The following is an 11,221-nucleotide window of genomic DNA, read 5'->3' on the forward strand; positions in this document are numbered from 1 at the left end:
ATACGAAGAGTCTACATAGAGAGACAAGGTTGCCTCAAGAGGACTCTGATGTATGGCCCTGCTGTAAGACGCAGCTTGAGGAAAAGAAGATGCCACAGATGCCCTTTATGTTAAGGGCATATTAACATAAACCCAAAGGCCAGCCATATTTCTCGAAAAGAGATAGCCTTTCCATTGCCTACGCCTTTTTTAATTTTTTTTAAAAAAAAAATCCCATGTTCAATTTCCCTTGACGCTATACAGTCCCACCCTGTTTAAATTCCTTTGACGCTATACAGTCCCAATTCCCATGTTCAAATCCTCTTGAGGCTATATCGTCCCACGATTTTTCTCTATGTTAAATTCCCATTGAGGCTATATGTTCCCACGATTTTTCTCCATGTTAAATTTCCATTGAGGCTATATGTTCCCAAGGGTGTTTTAATGCTAATTCCCATTGAGGCTATAGGATCCCCCTTCACTACTGTTGTTTTTCTCTACACACAACTTCAGAGTTTCAAACAGATCAATTCCTTTGGTAGTCGCATGCATCGATTCAAGTCCTAGAAGTTCTTCAATGACTTCAAAATTATCGTTTATTGCTCGAACAAAACCTGCGACCTGAGCTGTGTCAGAAATGTCAGTGGATTCGTCCATTGCCAATGGCAAAAAGTTACAATTTTTGCCATGTGTTGCTACTTGACGACAACATCGCTGGCCAACTCTACAACTAGCCTAGCCATAGTATTATTAGACAAAGGAATCTGATCAAATTTTGTCTCAATTGTATCGCCAAGCATTCTAGCAGCAATTTTAAGCGAAGGCTTTATTTCTTCCGCATCGGTGAACGGCTTCTTTTGCGAGCCAACAGAAGAGCGACTTCGTACGACACAACAACAGCACTCTTGCTCTGTTCTTTAGCCTTGGTTAAAAATGACTGCTGACTGGTCAGAGAACCTTCTTTCTTAGCTATGAAATCTTTTCTTAACTCCGAACCGACCGCATATTGAGCATTTATGTCTGAATGTGTGGTCGTGTAGTGTCGTTCCAGATTGTATTTTTTCGTAACAGACACACAAAATCCGCCGATTAAGCAAACCGGTTTACAACTACCACTAGGCACAAACATAAATTTCTCCGTCCAATCTGCGTTTAATTCACAACAAGCAACCTAGTCACATTTTCGCTTATTAGCATTGGTTGTTTCCAAGTTAGCCACGTTCATACTTATCGGCTTTAACGGTACATTTTTATTTGAAAAATCTAATTTCAACACCAAACTGCAGACTACGAAACAGTTGTAATAGATGCCGTCTTGCGCACTCTGATTGGTTGACAAGGGTGGGAAAAGGGAATTTCCAAACGTTTCATTCGCTAACTCAACGGGAGCATTCGATAATTATATCCGAGCACAACAAACACGCGCAGACTGAATTATTGAACGCCGACGGAGCTCCGAGTGCTCGACCAAAATGACAGACATTTTAGACTTAGAAATAATATTCAAGACTCTAGAATACTGTAGATCGCGCATTATTGCAACTTTCATCTAGTTATTATTTATTTATTTGAACGTCAATAAATTTTTGAAATTATTAAAATACATTATAGTAAATATAGAGGCCTCGCGGGCCACTTTCTGAGAGCTGACGGGTCACAAGTTGCCCGCGGGCCGTGGTTTGGGAACCTCTCCTGTAACCCAATAATTTATGCATAGACTTTTCTATGCATAGAACATATAACTCATTCATTTCCCCCTCAACCATGGTGTTAATGTTTGGTAACCTTTGCAAAACATGCTTGCATCTTATGGACGAACTTCCTAGAAGGAGGTGGCTTAACGGGTCAATCGGAGGTAATTTTACCGACCCTAGACACTGGCGACTTCACGGGTCAATCAAAGGTAATTTTATCCACTGAGTATGGCATCTGTGTATCCCTGGCACTTGAAAAGTGTCCCTTTGGTGGGCGGGGAGCACGGGTGCTGAATTTTAATGAAGCCATCATGGATAATTAAAAAACAAAACCAAAATAAACGTACCAAAACTGTATCAGAGTCGGATGATGAACCATGTAGTGTGGAATCCTTTACTCGCCTCATGGTCATCCAATCAAAAGACGAATCGAAACCACTTTCTGCTCTGTCTCCATTTATAGTCGAAAAGACTATACTTGGATTAGTCGGCAAGCCAAAATGAGTCAAAAAACTAAAATCAGGCGGCCTACTTGTAGAGTGTGAGCGCAAAGCACATGCTAAAAATATCCAAAAAATTAAAACCTTTCACGATATTCCAGTAACATGTTTCGCCCACTATACACTTCACACATCAAAAGGAGTCATTTGTTGCCGTGACCTGGCTGGAGTCAGCGACAAAGAAATCGTCGAGGGCATGAAAAATGAAGGTGTCACTGCAGTCCGCAGAATTCGTATCAAACGAAACAACAATCTGCAGGACACCAACACTATTATACTCACCTTCAACAAGCCAAAAGCACCTAAAGTGGTTAAAGTTGGCTTCCTACAGGCTAAGGTTGAGATATACATACCAAATCACCTCCGATGCTACAAATGTCAAAAATACGGTCATCATGAAGACAGAATCTCTAGAAGCCAAACATGCGGACGATGCGGAGACCCCTCCCATCGGGAATCAGACTGCAAAGCCACTCCGCATTGCGTCAACTGCGGAAAGGAACACCATGCTAATTCAAAGGAATGCGACACATGGAAACAGGAGAAGGAAATCCAACGGGTTAAATACACGTCCAACATTCCCTATCCAGAGGCCAGGAAGATTGTACAAGCTAGAACATCACTCCGCGGACCATCCTTCTCAACTGTAGTGAAGAGCAACCAAAAAGCTTCGAAAGACGCCCAAACCCAAACAAACCCACCTGAATCCCTTCCGACTCGAACATTCCACATTATATACAACAGAAAAACTCAACATCGACGCAAACAACATTCAACAATACTCCACCACCAAGATCACCAAACAGTAAAAAAAAAAGTCGCCAACAAATAGGCAGCAAAAGGGGTCTGATGACCCCATGAAGCTGCACAAAAGGTTTGGAGACTTTGAGGATATGGATGCAGAAGAAACTGCTCCATGTCCTCAAGGTGGCTCCAGACCTAACAACAAAACATACACACCCGTACTTCCTCCAGATAAAAAAACCAAACAGATTGCCTCCGCGAAAGGTCTAACCTAGCTCCAGAATCCTCAATATAAACTTGTAATGAAGAACACCATAATACAATGGAACTGTAGAGGACTTAAAGCCAACTACCATGATATTCTTCTGCTTTTAAACGAACATGATCCTGCTGTACTATGTCTTCAGGAAACATTTTTCAAAGATACAGATAACATCACACTTAAAAACTCCTCCCTGTTTAACAACTACTCTCAAAATCTTGACAGGGCCTCAGGAGGAGTCTCTGTTATTGTGAACAACAGAGCCCCTCATAGCGTCATCCCTTTAAACACAAATTTTCAAGCCATTGCTGTAAGCGTCTCTCTACATCGAGTGATTACATTTTGCTCTATTTACTTACCACCAAAAACTAACCTAGTACCAAACAAATTAGACAATCTTGTTCAACAACTCCCCGCACCCTTTTGCTTTAATCGGGGATTTTAATGCACATAACATTTTATGGGGTTCAAATCATATAAGTGACAGAGGTCACAAAGTTGAAGACTTTATTTCTAGACACTATCTGTGTCTATATAACACCAAAACACCGACATATTTACACCCTGGAACGGGTACATATACGTGCATCGATTTGACAATTTGTTCTCCTTCGCTGCTTTTGGACTATGAATGGAAGGTCGCTGATGACCTTCACAGCAGTGATCACTTTCCAATCTCCCTTGAAAATATTAAATTTACAATTAATGAAATGACGCAACTCCAGAATGGAATATTAAGAAGGCCGACTGGGCGACGTTTGAAACACTTTGTCAAACTAGGCTGAATGAGGATACAGGTTTCAACATTAATTCAGCATTTTACTTCTACTTTAATAGAGATTGCAGAAGAATCCATTCCCAAGTCCTCCCCGAACTGAAAAAGAACCCAAATACCTTGGGTCACTAAGGAATGTAAGGAAGCCATTAGACAAAGCCGAGAAGCACTGAAAACATTTGATAATCATCCGACGCCCGAAAACTTAAATATATATCATATTTTCCGGGCCAATAATCAAAGAAAGTAAAAGTGAATCGTGGAAGAAATAGGTTTCATCTTTAAACTCTCGTTCCTCTATTAAGAAAGTTTGGGACACTATACGCAAAATAAACGGAAAGAGAAAACAAAATCCTCTCCGACATCTGAAACTGAACAATAACAATTTTAGTGCACTACCACTGCCATGGTGGGATATAACACTAAATCGAGGCAAGTGACTTACAAAACATTAGAGGTGGACAATCTGGTTATCAATGCAAACTTTAACTGTGGCTGTCGTCTATATTGCACAAAAGCTGCTTACTAAGAATAACGGCCATTGTGTGCTGATGGCGATTACGTGGAGGTGTCTGATAGGTTAGGTCTCGCTGCAGACAAATTGCATCCATACATAAACGCACTAACGTGTTATGATTTAAGGAAAGCCACATTTCTAACCGTTTTACAAGACAGAGTTATTTATATCCGATATAAGATAAAATAATAATAGCATACAAAATGAGAAATATTCGATCTCTATAGATGATTCCCATTGGTCAGAGGCCAGCTTCCCTAAACATTAAACTAGTAGATTTGTCCATTTCGTACGTGTTTGTGCACTTATTTATGACACCACAAGTTTAATTAGTATGTTTCTGCCATTACCGGTTGGAGGCATACTGGTATAAATATACTAATTTAATGTTCGTGCCACCCATTATACACAACCAACTCTTCCCTTAGTTTCTTTTTAATTAGGGTACATTAGTGACTACCAATGGAGTTGTGTACAGACTTGTTATTCTCGAGAATATAGAGGATATTTGCTTGAAACGAGTGAATAACGTATATATTTCATCGAGTGGATGTAAAACTCAGTATTTTCACGAGTGGCGAGGCCAGGAGTGAAAATACTAGAGTTTTTCACCCAAGTTTGTGACACAGAGAATTAGCAGATTTCTTACAGTAATGTCAGCTGTTTACCGTACCTGTTCTGCTGTGCCATGTGTACCTGCGCACAAAATTAGTTCTACATCTAGATTGATAAAAATTAACTGATATTTCCAGCTCGCAAGAAAATATAAAAAGTTACACCAAAGTGTAATTGACGATACGCCATTTTTTAACATTCTAATCGGTGATAACGTTGAGTGAATGAAGCTGAATTTGGCTAAAATAACAAGAATACAGGATCACGTGAGAAACTTTAAAACATATACAGGATCTAGTGGACATTTCAAGTGTATTTTATTCACTGTCGGTGTCACTGGAAATTTTACGTTTCCATTTCCTCGGCTGTAAAGACACAATCCCGCTGATCTTCGCATTTTTACCACTGACGCACTGTGTAGTCTGTGAAAGCGACTGAGTTTTGCTTCTTTGTATATATGAATGTAGCCGTGAATAATTGTATTTGTAAGAATACCATGGAATTCATGTCCGGGAATTGATTAACATTCTTTTGTAGAGGAGCTGACGGTCGCTGGTGCCATTGGTGAGGTCGTTTCACGTATGGCAGGCTGGAGGACATATGATAATACAGGTACGTTAGAATGTTTGAAATATATCTACTTTGGGCGGGGTTTAAGTTACTGTAGCTATTTAATGAGTTGATATTTGTGTGTCCTGATATCTGAACTATTAAATAGAAAGTGTAAATTGTAAACAGTATAATTCCATGTATGTAAGTGGTATGTGCATGCAGGTGTTCATAGCATACAGTAGATTTACATTTTTCTTTACTTACTTACAGTTTCACCAAAGTACTTGCTATGATACAGATAAATTGCATTATTGCTGTATTTATTAACTTGTTACAACTGTCTTCATATTATGCTAAGGTGCAGATGAGAATTTCAGATTAGCAAAGGTTATCTATGATATTTTAAATTGAACAGGATTACTTCAATAAGATTGCATCTACTTAAATGATTACATTTGCATCTGATAAATAAGTATTTATAATTTACCTGTTAGGAGTTATACGCTTGTCAGTAGGAGAGCGACCTGTATCGGTCATCATTTTCTTCGTGATCCCATATAGCGTTTGATCTCCATTGGTGTCTTTTTGTACCAGCACTGTCCACGTTTGTGGTTTCCCATATTTATTGAGAAAAAAGGGACCCTCAGGGCCATTCATATCTGCAGGACGCTTGTTTCTATAAAGCTTGTAAAGACCGACAGGGTCTTTCTCAGGGATGTCAGAAATGGCATATGCTCATGGTTTTACTAGTCTGAAAATATAAAATGAATGACTTCATTAAATTGTATTCACTTGTACACATGTACAATCATTTGTCTTAATGACAAATTAAAAACTTGTTTGATTCAAGGACGAGGTATTATTTTCATATCTCTTCAACTCGTTCAGCTTTTACAAGGATAATGAACTGAAGCTTATGCTTGCTAGCTTGAGTTTTTTTGGGTACTTTGCTATTTGATTTAAAGTATACCAGGAACCCAGCATAGTGTTTAATGTGCAGCACTGGCAATGAGTTTTGACACTTCTGTTTACATCAAGGTGACGGAAGAAAATAAAAGGTTATAACCTTTTATTTTCTAGCAGGTAAAACTTTTCAAACTGGCTTACTTTATACACTAAGCAAATTTCCAGAAATGTATGACATTCATTCCTTTTACATCATGCACTTATTCATGGTAATTATATGTTTTAATTATTTTAAATTATTCAAAGTATTTGCAAGGATCCATAACATTCATTACCTTATATTTATTTCATTCACTCCGGTTCTTGTTTTTGTCTGTATTTCAGTATTGTACACAATATACTCCTGGTTACTGTCATCTACTTCAGGGAATTGTCACCCCACTGCAGGTTGTGTGTTTCCTTTCCTGTCCGCATTCCAAAGTGCATCGTACAGATGAGCCACATTGAATGTAAAGGAGCAGTCGAATTGTCAGCACCCAAAGCCTTAGCCTCATACATATTATGTAGGTCATGGTCAGAAATTGGGTCTGATGCCCTCGGTTTGTTGCCTTTACCCAACTTTTTTTTAGATGCTTCAACTTCATTTTTAGAACAGATCTACTCCTGTCAAATTGAATGTCATTTATTATGGAAATACCATACGACTTTGTACGTAGATAGCGATCGATTGATGATATCATACCTCTAAGTGATGATGGTTCAAATTCATCACCTCCTTTTTTCCTGGCAGATAAGATGAAATGAGAAATGTGTTGCTTTAGATTTGATGGTGGAATAAACTCTGAGAATATTTGTTCCCCTTCACTCTGGAAAAAAGTCATGAACAATTTCCAGTCACTTCAGTTTTTTTCTTGGTGTTGATATTTGCCTGTTCTTCCAAGAAAACATCCACATCTTCAGAAGTCACTTTCTTAAATCCGTCACATTGAAAGAAATGTTTTGGCTGTATCATTTGAAAATCTATTTCTTGGAAAATTTTCATCATCACTTGTCACATCTGACAGTAAAAGTTCTATTGCAATTTCATCAGTACTCAGTTTTTTCATTTTAATTTTGTTTGCAGACGCCACAGAGATGACAATGACATGTACATAAGGAAAAAGTAGTTCACTGACATAAAATCAAAGGGAGGTAAGTATGTTCTGACCTTAAAAAAGTAGTTCCTGTAGTGAAAAAAGTTATTTTTTCACTACAGTGAAATACCAATATTATTTTAATTAGAAAATCAAGTATTTCACTGCTTAGCATAAAATAAAAGGTGATATTGGTGTCGATAACCATTGTATTTAAGGCGTACGTTACATGATATTTACTGGTGGATGATTAGAGATGTTTTAAGGGAGGGATGACAACTCGGGTAATTCGTTATTTTCCTAATAGCTTACTCCTAGTCTTTATTACATTATCTCTTATACTACAAGCTTTGTGAAGATATCACTAATGTGGTTTGCCTGTTTGGCGCAAAATGCAATGTTAGATTCATACATCAAGGCAGGTTGATTAGCTCCAAGTCTTTTAAAACTGCAGCTATGAAAGTTTCTTGAACGGAATTTGCAGCTATATGCAATCAACATTAACATTAATACAGGTATTGCTCCATATTTTTAACCTTGAAATATTGTCATTCCAGCATATATTGTTTTCTCGATATTTAAAAAAGGGAATTTGATGCATCATATTTAAAGGTATAGATATATGTGTACTAATTTCGGTGACGAAGGTAGAACTATAAAGCTGTTTTCATGGCAGTAAATCGGACAGGTGGAAATCATTTCTAACATTTACAAACCATTAATTGGAAGTACCTGTTTTTCTTCGTACTGTATAATTTATGCATAGACTTTTCTTAAACCAACAAATTGAAGAATGGTAGTATTTGTATCATAAGTGATCAGTAGGCACATACAACTCACTCATTTCCCCACGACCATGGCGTTAATGTTTGGTAACCATTGCAAAACACGCTTGCATCGTATGGACGATCTGTCCAAGAGGAAACCTTTAAGACAATTCTTTGAGAGAAATATCCTGTGAAATACAGTAAGTAATATACCAACGCACACGGGCTTATTATATATATAGTTCATAAAGTGATTATGTTCGCTGTGACCTAAAATTAAGATTTACTTGCATAATAATTATTCATAAGCATGAGCATTATTTCTTGACAATACACAGCAAATAAACACTAGTTGTCTTGCAATAAGCGTTCCTAAGATATCAAGGAATTTAGTTCAGTTTTGGAGTCTGCGGTAATAATATATTTCCATCCCCCTGCTGGTCCGGGGTTGTAGATTTGGCCCGACGTGCCTCACTACGTGTCGTAAGAGGCAACTAAATAGAGGCAACCTGTTTGCTGTGGGTTGCGTCCCGTGTCTGGGGAGGAAAGGATCCTGGTAGTTGACCAGAAGCTTTCTGATGTATTACATTACTTTGGCCTCTACTTCTTCTAGACTGGTGTTCGGGATGGGCCCGGTCTCGACAAATCGGTTGGTCACGCCGAGCCCTAGGAAGTCTTTATTTACTCGCTCACCTTCTTTATCATTTTTTTGTATCTCTCTTGATACCACCGTTTCCCCTATATTCTATTCCTTTGTCGTTCCCTTTCCCAAGTCTTAGAAGGCGGTGGCTTAACGGGTCAATCGGGAGTTAATTTTACCGACCCTTGAAGGTAATGGCTTCACGGATCCATCATAGGTAAATTTGTCAACTGAGTATAGCATCTGTGTATCTCTGGTACTTTCAAAGTGTCCCCTTGTTGGGTTCCATGGTGGGCGGTGAGCACGGTTGTTGAATATTTTACAATCCAACATGGATAATCAAAAATAGAATCAACATAAACGCACCAAAACTGGATCTGAGTCAGATGGTGAACCATATAGTGTGGAGTCATTTCCACGCTTCATGGTTATACAACCTAAAGATGCCACAAAACCGCTTCTAGCACTATCTCCATTTGTGATCGAAAAGACAATCACAGGATCGATTGGTACATCAAAAAGCATCAACAAAAAAAATGAAATCGGGTTGCCTTCTTGTTGAGTGTGAGCGGTCAGACAGAAAATATCAAGAAAATGAAATCTTTCTTCGATATTCCAGTGACCTCAATCGCTCACACCACACTCAATACATCCAAAGGCGTGATTTGTTGTCGCGACTTGGCTGGAGTCAGCGACACAGATATCACTGAAGGGATGAAAAACGAAGGTGTCACTGCAGTACGTAGAATACGTATTAAACGTAATAACAACCTGCAGGACACCAACACCATTGTACTCAGCTTCAACACACCAACAGTACCCAGAGTGGTCAAAGTTGGCTTCTTGCAAGTGATGGTTGAGATATACATTCCAAACCCCCTTCGATGCTATAAGTGTCAGAAATATTGCCATCACGAAGACCGCTGCTCAAAACGCCAAATATGTGGCCGATGCGGAGATCATTCTCATCAGGAATCTGATTGTAGAGCAACTCCGCATTGTGTCAACTGTGGAAAGGAGCACCACGCCAATTCCAAGGATTGTGATACTTGGAAACAGGAGAAGGAAATACAGGGGGTACCGTACACAGCTAATATTCCCTATCCAGAAGCCAGAACACTTGTACAGGCCAAAACAGCCCATCCTAGCCCATCCTTCTCCACTGTAGTGAAGAACAATCCTAAAACAAGGAAGGATGCTCAAACACAGACAGATCTACCCTATTCAACAGAATCTCTAATATCCCCCATTACCAAGCACATAAAAACACGGCATCACTCAAACTACTTTCAATAATTCCCAACCACCGAAATCACCAAAAAATAAAAATAAATCTCATGGAAACAGGCAACAAAACTGGTCAGATGACCCTATCAAACTCTATAACAGGTTTGGAGGCATTGAGAACATGGATACAGAAGAAACTGCTTCATGCCCTCAAGGTGGCTCTAGACCTACAAACAAAATTCACCCCCATGATTCTTCCAGAGATATAACCATACAAATTCCCTCCACAATCTTCCATTTAAGTTTATAATGAAGAACACCATCAAACAATGGAACTGTCGAGGACTTAAAGCAAATTACAATGATATTCTCCTCGTTTTAAACGAACAAGATGATGCGGTACAATGCCTTCAGGAAACATTCTTGAAAGAAACGGATAACATTACACTTAAAAACTACTCCCTGTTTAAAACCTACTCCGAAAATGTTGACAGGGCTTCTGGAGGAGTTTCTGTTGTTGTGAACAATAGAGACCCTCTAGCGTTATCCCATTAAACACAAGTCTGCAAGCCATTGCTGTAAGCGACACTCTAAATCGAGTGATTATCTTTTGTTCTATTTACTTACCACCAAACACCAACGTAGTAACAAACGATTTAGACAAATTTGTTCAGTAACTTCCCGCTCATTTTGTTTTACTCGGGGATTTTAATGCCCATAACATTTTATGGGGAATCAAACCACATAAGTGTCCGAGACCGCAAAGTAGAAGACTTCATGTTTAGACACGATTTGTGTCTATATAACAATAAATCACCGATATATTTACACCCTGGAACGGGTACGTACACATGCATCGATTTGACAATTTGTTCTCCTTCGCTGCTTTTTGGACTATGAATGGAAGGTC

The 11,221-nt window shown here is 38.8% G+C and overlaps 1 pseudogene; it reads right to left on the bottom strand.

The window, feature by feature from the left end:
- Positions 1–3,990: 3,990 nt before the first annotated feature.
- Positions 3,991–7,102, bottom strand: LOC149791005 (uncharacterized; annotated as a pseudogene).
- Between the last annotated feature and the right edge of the window lie 4,119 nt (positions 7,103–11,221).

This window comes from Sinohyriopsis cumingii, chromosome 10, assembly GCF_028554795.1.
Source record: "Sinohyriopsis cumingii isolate HCF-2022 chromosome 10, ASM2855479v2, whole genome shotgun sequence".
In the NCBI taxonomy this organism is placed as follows: Eukaryota; Metazoa; Mollusca; class Bivalvia; order Unionida; family Unionidae; genus Sinohyriopsis; species Sinohyriopsis cumingii.